The following is a 12,314-nucleotide window of genomic DNA, read 5'->3' as shown; positions in this document are numbered from 1 at the left end:
CCCTACTGGCAAGAACCAAGTCAAGGAGGTTATTTCCCCTAGTTGGCTCTGTCACAAACTGTTTTAAAAAACAATCCTGGATCGTATCAAGAAAGTCACCTGACTCTAAATTTCCTGTCAAATTGCTCCAGTCAATCTGTCTATAGTTGAAATCTCCCATTAGCACAACATTTTCGTATGTAGATGCCTTACGAATTTCGTCCCATAGAAGTTTACTGCACTCCCTATCAAAATTTGGGGCCCTGTAAATCACACCCAAAATTAGTTTTTCTCGGCCCTCGAGAAGCTGTAACCAAACAGATTCAGTGGCTGACGCTTCTAATTTAATATCTTGTCTAACACAACAATTTAAATTGTCTCTGACATACATCGCTACTCCACCACCTTTCCTGTTGACCCTGTCAGTGTGGAATAATTTATAGCCTTGTATGTGACATTCAGAGGGCATCTCTCTATCTTTCAGATTGAGCCAGGTCTCTGTTATAGCAATAATATCTATGTTTCCTGCACTTGCAATTAATCTTAGCTCATCTATCTTATTTCTTACACTCCTGCTATTAGTATAGTAAACCTTAAGGGAGCTAGTCCCTTGCTGCCCTCTGCTGTCCCCCTTTGTTTGCTGACCTGATCTATTGTCTTTATTTATAACTTCATGCTGAATGCCTTTTATACATTTACTGTTTCCAACCCAAGTGTTGCAACCTGCTTGTTTCCCACACACACCCATACCTCTATCTTCCATCAGTTTAAAATCATAGGCATTTCACCAATGGCCTTCTCAATCGAGTCTGCAAGTGCTACCACCCCAGCCCCAGAGAGATGTACCCCATCCCTTGCATACATATCATGTTTGCCATAAAAGTTGTTCCAGTTGTCAATGAATGGGATTGCAAGTTCCTTGCAGTATCTGTCTAGCCAGCAATTTACACCAATTGCCCTAGACAACCATTCATTTCCTACTCCCCTTCTAGGCAAGATGCTACATATGATTGGGATCCCTCCCTTAGACTTAATGAAATCTATAGCTGACCTGTACTTATCTAGCAGCTCTTCTCTCCTACCCTTCCCAATATCATTTCCACCAGCACTGAGACAGATAATGGGCTTGTTCCCATTACCTGACATGATATTATCCAGCCTGTTGACAATGTCCCCAACACCAGCTCCAGGGAAGCACACTCTATCTCTCATCTTCTTATTCCTATTACAAAAAGCACGGTCAATATATCTTACCTGAGAGTCACCAACCACAAGAATGCGCTTACCTCCATTAGCAGGGGCAGTAGTACCCTTACCTTCACTGGCCACTGAAGTACATTCATCCTGAAGAACAGAGAAGCGATTTCCTACCTTCAGATCTTCACTCTTAACTTTCCTTACTCTGATGCGCCTTCCATTACTGTGAACCACTCGCCACTTGTAGCAGGTGCTGGACTGCACCTCACTGCTGGTAGCCGTTGCTACCTCCCCAACAACAGCCTCCTCACAGCGAGAGACAGACTGCACCTCACTTGAAGCCTCATTCCCCACAACTCCAGCCACCTCACACTCTCTCCCAGACCCATTGAGGTGGACCTTCAGCCTCCTAATCTCCTCCTGATAAGGACCTGCCTCGCATGGGCCAGTAGGCCTTCTACAGTGTTCCTCCACTCTTATGTTCTTATGACATTCCTCAGGTCACGTGCGTCACACCTCACTCTCCGCCTATATATATAATGTCTTTCTACCTCTGTATGTTAGAAGTGATCAAGGTCCCAGGACCGAAACGTTTTCTAATAAATATGTTATAGTGTTTGCTTACGTGTCTTTCTAAACCACACCCTCCAGTACACACTGTGAACACACCCTCCAGTACACACAGTGAACAAACACTGTGAACCCACCCTCCAGTACACACACAGTCAACACACTATCCAGTACACACAGTCAACACACCCTCCAGTACACACTGAACAAACCCTCCAGTACACCCACTCTGTGAACACACCCTCCAGTACACACACTGAACACACCCTCCAGTACACACACTGGGAACACACCCTCCAGTACACACTGTGAACACACCCTCCAGTACACACATTGTGAACACACCCTCCAGTACACACATTGTGAACACACCCTACAGTACACACACAGTCAACACACTCTCCAGTACACACAGTCAACACACCCTCCAGTTCACACACTCAACACACCCTCCAGTACACACACTGTCAACACACCCTCCAGTACACACACTGTCAACACCACCAGTACACACACTGAACACACCCTCCAGTACACACTGTCAACACACCCTCCATTACACACGCTGTCAACACATCCTCCAATACACATACTGTCAACACTCTCCAGTACACACACTGAACACACCCTCCAGTACACACTGTCAACACACCCTCCAGTACACACACTGAACACCCCCTCCAATACACACACTGTACACACCCTCCAGTACACACTGTCAACACACCCTCCAGTACACACACTGTCAACACACCCTCCAGTACACACACTGTCAACACACCCTCCAGTAAACACACTCAACACACCCTCCAGTACACACACTGTCAACACACCCTCCAGTACACACACTCAACACACCCTCCAGTACACACACTGTCAACACTCTCCAGTACACACACTGAACACCCCCTCCAGTACACACTGTGTACACACCCTCCAGTACACACTGTCAACACACCCTCCAGTACACACACTGTCAACACATCCTCCAGTACACACACTGTCAACACACCCTCCAGTACACACACTGTCAACACACCCTCCAGTACACACACTGTCAACACATCCTCCAGTACACACACTGTCAACACACCCTCCAGTACACACACTGTCAACACACCCTCCAGTACACACACTGTCAACACACCCTCCAGTACACACACTGTCAACACACCCTCCAGTAAACACACTGTCAACACACCCTCCAGTAAACACACTGAACACACCCTACAGTACACACACTGTCAACACATCCTCCAGTAACCACACTGTCAACACACCCTCCAGTACACACTGTCAACACACCCTCCAGTACACACACTGTCAACACACCCTATAGTACACACTGTCAACACACCCTCCAGTACACACACTGTCAACACACCCTCCAGTACGCACACTGTCAACACACCCTCCAGTACACACACTGTCAACACATCCTCCAGTACACACACTCAACGCACCCTCCAGTGCACACACTGTGAACACACCCTCCAATACACACACTGTGAGCACACCCTTCAGTACACCCACTGTGAACACCCTCAAGTACACATTCTGTGAAAACACCCTCCAGTATGCACACACTGAACACACCCTCCAGTACACACACTGTGAACACATCGTCCAATACACATTCTGTGAATACACCATCCAGTATACACTGTACACTAAAACACACCCTTCAGTACACCCACTCTGTGAACACAAACCCCAGTACACACTGTGAACACACCCTCCAGTGCACACACTGAACACACCCTCCAGTACACACACTGAACCCACCCTCCAGTACACACACAGTGAACACACCCTCCAGTACACACACTGAACCCACCCTCCAGTACACACACAGTGAACACACCCTCCAATACACACACTGAACAAACCCTCCAGTACACCCACTCTGTGAACACACCCTCCAGTGCACACACTGAACACACCCTCCAGTACACACACTGGGAACACACCCTCCAGGACACACTGAACACACCCTCCAGTACACACATTGTGAACACACCCTCCAGTACACACACTGAACACACCCTCCAGTACACACTGTGAACAAACCCTCCAGTACACACACTGTCAACACACCCTCCAGTACACACACTGTCAACACACTCTCTAGTACACACTGTCAACACACCCTCCAGTACACACACTGAACACACCCTCCAGTACACACACTGTCAACACCAGTACATACACTGTGAACACACCCTCCAGTACACACACTGTGAACACACCCTCCAGTACACACGCTGTCGACACATCCTCCAGTACACACACTGTCAACACACCCTCCAGTACACACACTGTCAACACACCCTCCAGTACACACACTGTCAACACATCCTCCAGTACACACACTGTCAACACACCCTCCAGTACACACACTGAACACCCCCTCCGGTACACAGACTGTGAACACACCCTCCAGTACACACACTGTCAACACACCCTCCAGTACACACACTGTCAACACACCATCCAGTACACACACTGTCAACACACCCTCCAGTACACACACTGTCAACACACCCTCCAGTACACACACTGTCAACACACCCTCCAGTACACACACTGTCAACACACCCTCCAGTACACACACTGTCAACACACCCTCCAGTACACACACTGTCAACACACCCTCCAGTACACACACTGTCAACACACCCTCCAGTACACACACTGTCAACACACCCTTCAGTACACACACTGTCAACACACCCTCCAGTACACACACTGTGCACACACCCTCCAGTACACACACTGTCAGCACACCCTCCAGTACACACACTGTCAACACACCCTCCAGTACACACACTGTCAACACACCCTCCAGTACACACACTCAACACACCCTCCAGTACACACACTCTCAACACACCCTCCAGTACACACTCTCAACACACCCTCCAGTACACACTGTCAACACACCCTCCAGTACACACACTGTCAACACACCCTCCAGTACACACACTGTCAACACACCCTCCAGTACACACTGTCAACACACCCTCCAGTACACACTGTCAACACACCCTCCAGTCCACACTCTCAACACACCCTCCAGTACACACTGTCAACACACCCTCCAGTACACACACCGTCAACACACCCTCCAGTACACACAGTCAACACACCCTCCAGTACACACACTGTCAACACCAGTGTTAAATCCGCGCGCGCACATTCTCTCCTTTGTACTCTCTTGTTTCTATTTCTTGTCTTATCGTCGTTTTTACTGGGGTTGAGCCTGAGCTCCTGGCCCCGGGTTTACTCTTACGACTAGCTGCACAAGGTTTTCTGCATGGTAGGGCACTGGTCGTACCTAACCCTGAAGCTGTGTATGGTATGTGATTACATCACATTTCAGCTAACAGACTACCTGCCCACCTTCAGGGTGGTGGTGGTAAGGGGATACTAGGAGAGAGAGAGGGGGAAGGAAGAGGGGGGAAGAAGGGGAGAAGAGGAGAGGGGAGGAGAAGGTTGAAACACACTTCTCCCCAGAGTGACGCGTCCATCAAGATGGAAGAATGAGGAGAAACTCTTTTGGTAGCCCAGTTGTCAACCTTGTTGTGGTGGGAGGGAAGAGTGGGAGGAAGGGAGAGGAAAGAAAGAATGGATGTGAACCACTAGTCAGGGGGAACGGAGAGAGAGAGAGAGAGAGAGAGAGAGAGAGAGAGAGAGAGAGAGAGAGAGAGAGAGAGAGAGAATTTGACACACACACAGGTATAACACCAATCACACGGTGTGCACCACAACTCCACAGTACACACACTGTTTTGCCAGTACAAGTGGCAGCAGTGTCCTAGCTCCAGTGCTGGGAGCTGGCTAGGTGCACCCATCTGTTGTAGTGTTAACAACAGACGATCAAAGAGTGTTAGATTACCTATGAATGGGATCCTACAATAAAGTATTGGATTGTTTATGATGATCTCAGTTCTACATGAGGTTGGAATATGAAAGTTATATGAGTGGAGTTTGATAATAGCTGCGGTGAGCATCACATTAATCGTGCAGGAATGTATTACACACACCACGGAGAGGGTTGGAATGCACAACATGTGGGATGTAATCCTTTACGTAAAGACTGATAACCAGATGAGCGTGTTAGCAGAAGTGGAAAGAGAGGTACAGAGCAAGCTCTGTGACGACCAAACCAAGGAACGGGTGGGGTATAAACCCATGGCGAGTGACTTATAAAACTCCTGGCCAGTGCGTAAGCCACTGGGCCAGCTGGCTACAATAATACTCATCAAACTAGGTATATTTATACATCATAGTGAGGTTAACATGGGTCTCAGGGGACCATTCTAACCTCTAGCGAGGGTGAGGTGAGCTATAGGAACAGTAATGGTACCATGGAACACCACAACTGATAAACAATGACTAGGAACATTAATGGTACCATGGACCACCATAACTGATAAACAATGACTGTAGGAACATTAATGGTACCATGGAAGCAGGCAAGGAAACAGATCTGTCACGATGAAAAAAAAATCATAGTTTCAAATTAATATTAGAGTGGAAGTAGGTAAAATAAGGCTTAATGGAGGAGAAAGTTTGTGTTATACAGCAGCTCTACCAACTTAATCAGTGTTTATATTTATGATGTGTGAGGAGAGGAGGAGATAACTACGATGTGTGAGGAGAGGAGGAGATAACTACGATGTGTGAGGAGAGGAGAAGATAACTACGATGTGTGAGGAGAGGAGGAGATAACTACGATGTGTGAGGAGAGGAGGAGATAACTACGATGTGTGAGGAGAGGAGGAGATAACTACGATGTGTGAGGAGAGGAGGAGATAACTACGATGTGTGAGGAGAGGAGGAGATAACTACGATGTGTGAGGAGAGGAGAAGATAACTACGATGTGTGAGGAGAGGAGGAGATAACTACGATGTGTGAGGAGAGGAGGAGATAACTACGATGTGTGAGGAGAGGAGATAACTACGAAGTGTGAGGAGAGGAGGAGATAACTACGAAGTGTGAGGAGAGGAGGAGATAACTACGATGTGTGAGGAGAGGAGGAGATAACTACGATGTGTGAGGAGAGGTGGAGATAACTATGATGTGTGAGGAGAGGAGGAGATAACTACGATGTGTGAGGAGAGGAGGAGATAACTATGATGTGTGAGGAGAGGAGCAGATAACTACGATGTGTGAGGAGAGGAGGTGAAAACTACGATGTGTGAGGAGATGTGGAGATAACTACGATGTGTGAGGAGAGGAGGAGATAACTACGATGTGTGAGGAGAGGAGATAACTACGATGTGTGAGGAGAGGAGGAGATAACTACGATGTGTGAGGAGAGGAGGAGATAACTACGAAGTGTGAGGAGAGGAGGAGATAACTACGAAGTGTGAGGAGAGGAGGAGATAACTACGATGTGTGAGGAGAGGAGGAGATAACTACGATGTGTGAGGAGAGGAGGAGATAACTACGATGTGTGAGGAGAGGAGGAGATAACTACGATGTGTGAGGAGAGGAGAAGATAACTACGATGTGTGAGGAGAGGAGGAGATAACTACGATGTGTGAGGAGAGGAGGAGATAACTACGATGTGTGAGGAGAGGAGGAGATAACTACGATGTGTGAGGAGAGGAGAAGATAACTACGATGTGTGAGGAGAGGAGGAGATAACTACGATGTGTGAGGAGAGGAGGAGATAACTACGATGTGTGAGGAGAGGAGATAACAACTACGAAGTGTGAGGAGAGGAGGAGATAACTACGAAGTGTGAGGAGAGGAGGAGATAACTACGATGTGTGAGGAGAGGAGGAGATAACTACGATGTGTGAGGAGAGGTGGAGATAACTATGATGTGTGAGGAGAGGAGGAGATAACTACGATGTGTGAGGAGAGGAGGAGATAACTACGATGTGTGAGGAGAGGTGGAGATAACTACGATGTGTGAGGAGAGGAGGAGATAACTACGATGTGTGAGGAGAGGAGATAACTACGATGTGTGAGGAGAGGAGGAGATAACTACGATGTGTGAGGAGAGGAGGAGATAACTACGATGTGTGAGGAGAGGAGATAACTACGATGTGTGAGGAGAGGAGGAGATAACTACGATGTGTGAGGAGAGGAGGAGATAACTACGAAGTGTGAGGAGAGGAGGAGATAACTACGAAGTGTGAGGAGAGGAGGAGATAACTACGATGTGTGAGGAGAGGAGGAGATAACTACGATGTGTGAGGAGAGGAGGAGATAACTACGATGTGTGAGGAGAGGAGGAGATAACTACGATGTGTGAGGAGAGGAGGAGATAACTACGATGTGTGAGGAGAGGAGATAACAACTACGAAGTGTGAGGAGAGGAGGAGATAACTACGATGTGTGAGGAGAGGAGGAGATAACTACGATGTGTGAGGAGAGGAGATAACAACTACGAAGTGTGAGGAGAGGAGGAGATAACTACGAAGTGTGAGGAGAGGAGGAGATAACTACGATGTGTGAGGAGAGGAGGAGATAACTACGAAGTGTGAGGAGAGGAGGAGATAACTACGAAGTGTGAGGAGAGGAGGAGATAACTACGAAGTGTGAGGAGAGGAGGAGATAACTACGAAGTGTGAGGAGAGGAGGAGATAACTACGATGTGTGAGGAGAGGAGATAACTACGATGTGTGAGGAGAGGAGGAGATAACTACGATGTGTGAGGAGAGGAGGAGATAACTACGATGTGTGAGGAGAGGAGGAGATAACTACGATGTGTGAGGAGAGGAGGAGATAACTACGATGTGTGAGGAGAGGAGGAGATAACTACGAAGTGTGAGGAGAGGAGGAGATAACTACGAAGTGTGAGGAGAGGAGGAGATAACTACGATGTGTGAGGAGAGGAGGAGATAACTACGATGTGTGAGGAGAGGAGATAACTACGATGTGTGAGGAGAGGAGGAGATAACTACGATGTGTGAGGAGAGGAGGAGATAACTACGAAGTGTGAGGAGAGGAGGAGATAACTACGAAGTGTGAGGAGAGGAGGAGATAACTACGATGTGTGAGGAGAGGAGGAGATAACTACGATGTGTGAGGAGAGGAGGAGATAACTACGATGTGTGAGGAGAGGAGGAGATAACTACGATGTGTGAGGAGAGGAGGAGATAACTACGAAGTGTGAGGAGAGGAGGAGATAACTACGAAGTGTGAGGAGAGGAGGAGATAACTACGATGTGTGAGGAGAGGAGGAGATAACTACGATGTGTGAGGAGAGGAGGAGATAACTACGATGTGTGAGGAGAGGAGGAGATAACTACGATGTGTGAGGAGAGGAGGAGATAACTACGAAGTGTGAGGAGAGGAGGAGATAACTACGAAGTGTGAGGAGAGGAGGAGATAACTACGATGTGTGAGGAGAGGAGGAGATAACTACGATGTGTGAGGAGAGGAGGAGATAACTACGAAGTGTGAGGAGAGGAGGAGATAACTACGATGTGTGAGGAGAGGAGGAGATAACTACGATGTGTGAGGAGAGGAGGAGATAACTACGATGTGTGAGGAGAGGAGGAGATAACTACGATGTGTGAGGAGAGGAGGAGATAACTACGAAGTGTGAGGAGAGGAGGAGATAACTACGAAGTGTGAGGAGAGGAGGAGATAACTACGATGTGTGAGGAGAGGAGGAGATAACTACGATGTGTGAGGAGAGGAGGAGATAACTACGATGTGTGAGGAGAGGAGGAGATAACTACGAAGTGTGAGGAGAGGAGGAGATAACTACGATGTGTGAGGAGAGGAGGAGATAACTACGATGTGTGAGGAGAGGAGGAGATAACTACGAAGTGTGAGGAGAGGAGGAGATAACTACGATGTGTGAGGAGAGGAGGAGATAACTACGATGTGTGAGGAGAGGAGGAGATAACTACGATGTGTGAGGAGAGGAGGAGATAACTACGAAGTGTGAGGAGAGGAGGAGATAACTACGAAGTGTGAGGAGAGGAGGAGATAACTACGATGTGTGAGGAGAGGAGGAGATAACTACGATGTGTGAGGAGAGGAGGAGATAACTACGATGTGTGAGGAGAGGAGGAGATAACTACGATGTGTGAGGAGAGGAGGAGATAACTACGAAGTGTGAGGAGAGGAGGAGATAACTACGATGTGTGAGGAGAGGAGGAGATAACTACGATGTGTGAGGAGAGGAGGAGATAACTACGAAGTGTGAGGAGAGGAGGAGATAACTACGAAGTGTGAGGAGAGGAGGAGATAACTACGAAGTGTGAGGAGAGGAGGAGATAACTACGATGTGTGAGGAGAGGAGGAGATAACTACGATGTGTGAGGAGAGGAGGAGATAACTATGATGTGTGAGGAGAGGAGGAGATAACTACGAAGTGTGAGGAGAGGAGGAGATAACTACGAAGTGTGAGGAGAGGAGGAGATAACTACGAAGTGTGAGGAGAGGAGATAACTACGATGTGTGAGGAGAGGAGGAGATAACTACGATGTGTGAGGAGAGGAGGAGATAACTACGATGTGTGAGGAGAGGAGGAGATAACTACGATGTGTGAGGAGAGGAGGAGATAACTACGATGTGTGAGGAGAGGAGGAAATAACTACGAAGTGTGAGTAGAGGAGGAGATAACTACGATGTGTGAGGAGAGGAGGAGATAACTACGATGTGTGAGGAGAGGAGGAGATAACTACGAAGTGTGAGGAGAGGAGGAGATAACTACGATGTGTGAGGAGAGGAGGAGATAACTACGATGTGTGAGGAGAGGAGGAGATAACTACGATGTGTGAGGAGAGGAGGAGATAACTACGATGTGTGAGGAGAGGAGGAGATAACTACGATGTGTGAGGAGAGGAGGAGATAACTACGAAGTGTGAGGAGAGGAGGAGATAACTACGATGTGTGAGGAGAGGAGGAGATAACTACGATGTGTGAGGAGAGGAGGAGATAACTACGATGTGTGAGGAGAGGAGGAGATAACTACGATGTGTGAGGAGAGGAGGAGATAACTACGATGTGTGAGGAGAGGAGGAAATAACTACGAAGTGTGAGTAGAGGAGGAGATAACTACGATGTGTGAGGAGAGGAGGAGATAACTACGATGTGTGAGGAGAGGAGGAGATAACTACGATGTGTGAGGAGAGGAGGAGATAACTACGAAGTGCGAGGAGAGGAGGAGATAACTACGAAGTGCGAGGAGAGGAGGAGATAACTACGAAGTGTGAGGAGTGGAGGAGATAACTACGATGTGTGAGGAGAGGAGGAGATAACTACGATGTGTGAGGAGAGGTGGAGATAACTACGATGTGTGAGGAGAGGAGGAGATAACTACGAAGTGTGAGGAGAGGAGGAGATAACTACGAAGTGTGAGGAGAGGAGGAGATAACTACGATGTGTGAGGAGAGGAGGAGATAACTACGATGTGTGAGGAGAGGAGATAACTACGATGTGTGAGGAGAGGAGGAGATAACTACGATGTGTGAGGAGAGGAGGAGATAACTACGAAGTGTGAGGAGAGGAGGAGATAACTACGAAGTGTGAGGAGAGGAGGAGATAACTACGATGTGTGAGGAGAGGAGGAGATAACTACGATGTGTGAGGAGAGGAGGAGATAACTACGATGTGTGAGGAGAGGAGGAGATAACTACGATGTGTGAGGAGAGGAGGAGATAACTACGAAGTGTGAGGAGAGGAGGAGATAACTACGAAGTGTGAGGAGAGGAGGAGATAACTACGATGTGTGAGGAGAGGAGGAGATAACTACGATGTGTGAGGAGAGGAGGAGATAACTACGATGTGTGAGGAGAGGAGGAGATAACTACGATGTGTGAGGAGAGGAGGAGATAACTACGAAGTGTGAGGAGAGGAGGAGATAACTACGAAGTGTGAGGAGAGGAGGAGATAACTACGATGTGTGAGGAGAGGAGGAGATAACTACGATGTGTGAGGAGAGGAGGAGATAACTACGATGTGTGAGGAGAGGAGGAGATAACTACGAAGTGTGAGGAGAGGAGGAGATAACTACGATGTGTGAGGAGAGGAGGAGATAACTACGATGTGTGAGGAGAGGAGGAGATAACTACGAAGTGTGAGGAGAGGAGGAGATAACTACGATGTGTGAGGAGAGGAGGAGATAACTACGATGTGTGAGGAGAGGAGGAGATAACTACGATGTGTGAGGAGAGGAGGAGATAACTACGAAGTGTGAGGAGAGGAGGAGATAACTACGAAGTGTGAGGAGAGGAGGAGATAACTACGATGTGTGAGGAGAGGAGGAGATAACTACGATGTGTGAGGAGAGGAGGAGATAACTACGATGTGTGAGGAGAGGAGGAGATAACTACGAAGTGTGAGGAGAGGAGGAGATAACTACGATGTGTGAGGAGAGGAGGAGATAACTACGATGTGTGAGGAGAGGAGGAGATAACTACGAAGTGTGAGGAGAGGAGGAGATAACTACGAAGTGTGAGGAGAGGAGGAGATAACTACGAAGTGTGAGGAGAGGAGGAGATAACTACGATGTGTGAGGAGAGGAGGAGATAACTACGATGTGTGAGGAGAGGAGGAGATAACTATGATGTGTGAGGAGAGGAGGAGATAA

Source organism: Cherax quadricarinatus, chromosome 1 (genome assembly GCF_038502225.1).
Source record: "Cherax quadricarinatus isolate ZL_2023a chromosome 1, ASM3850222v1, whole genome shotgun sequence".
NCBI classification, from domain to species: domain Eukaryota; kingdom Metazoa; phylum Arthropoda; class Malacostraca; order Decapoda; family Parastacidae; genus Cherax; species Cherax quadricarinatus.
Note: the sequence above shows the minus strand (reverse complement) of the source record.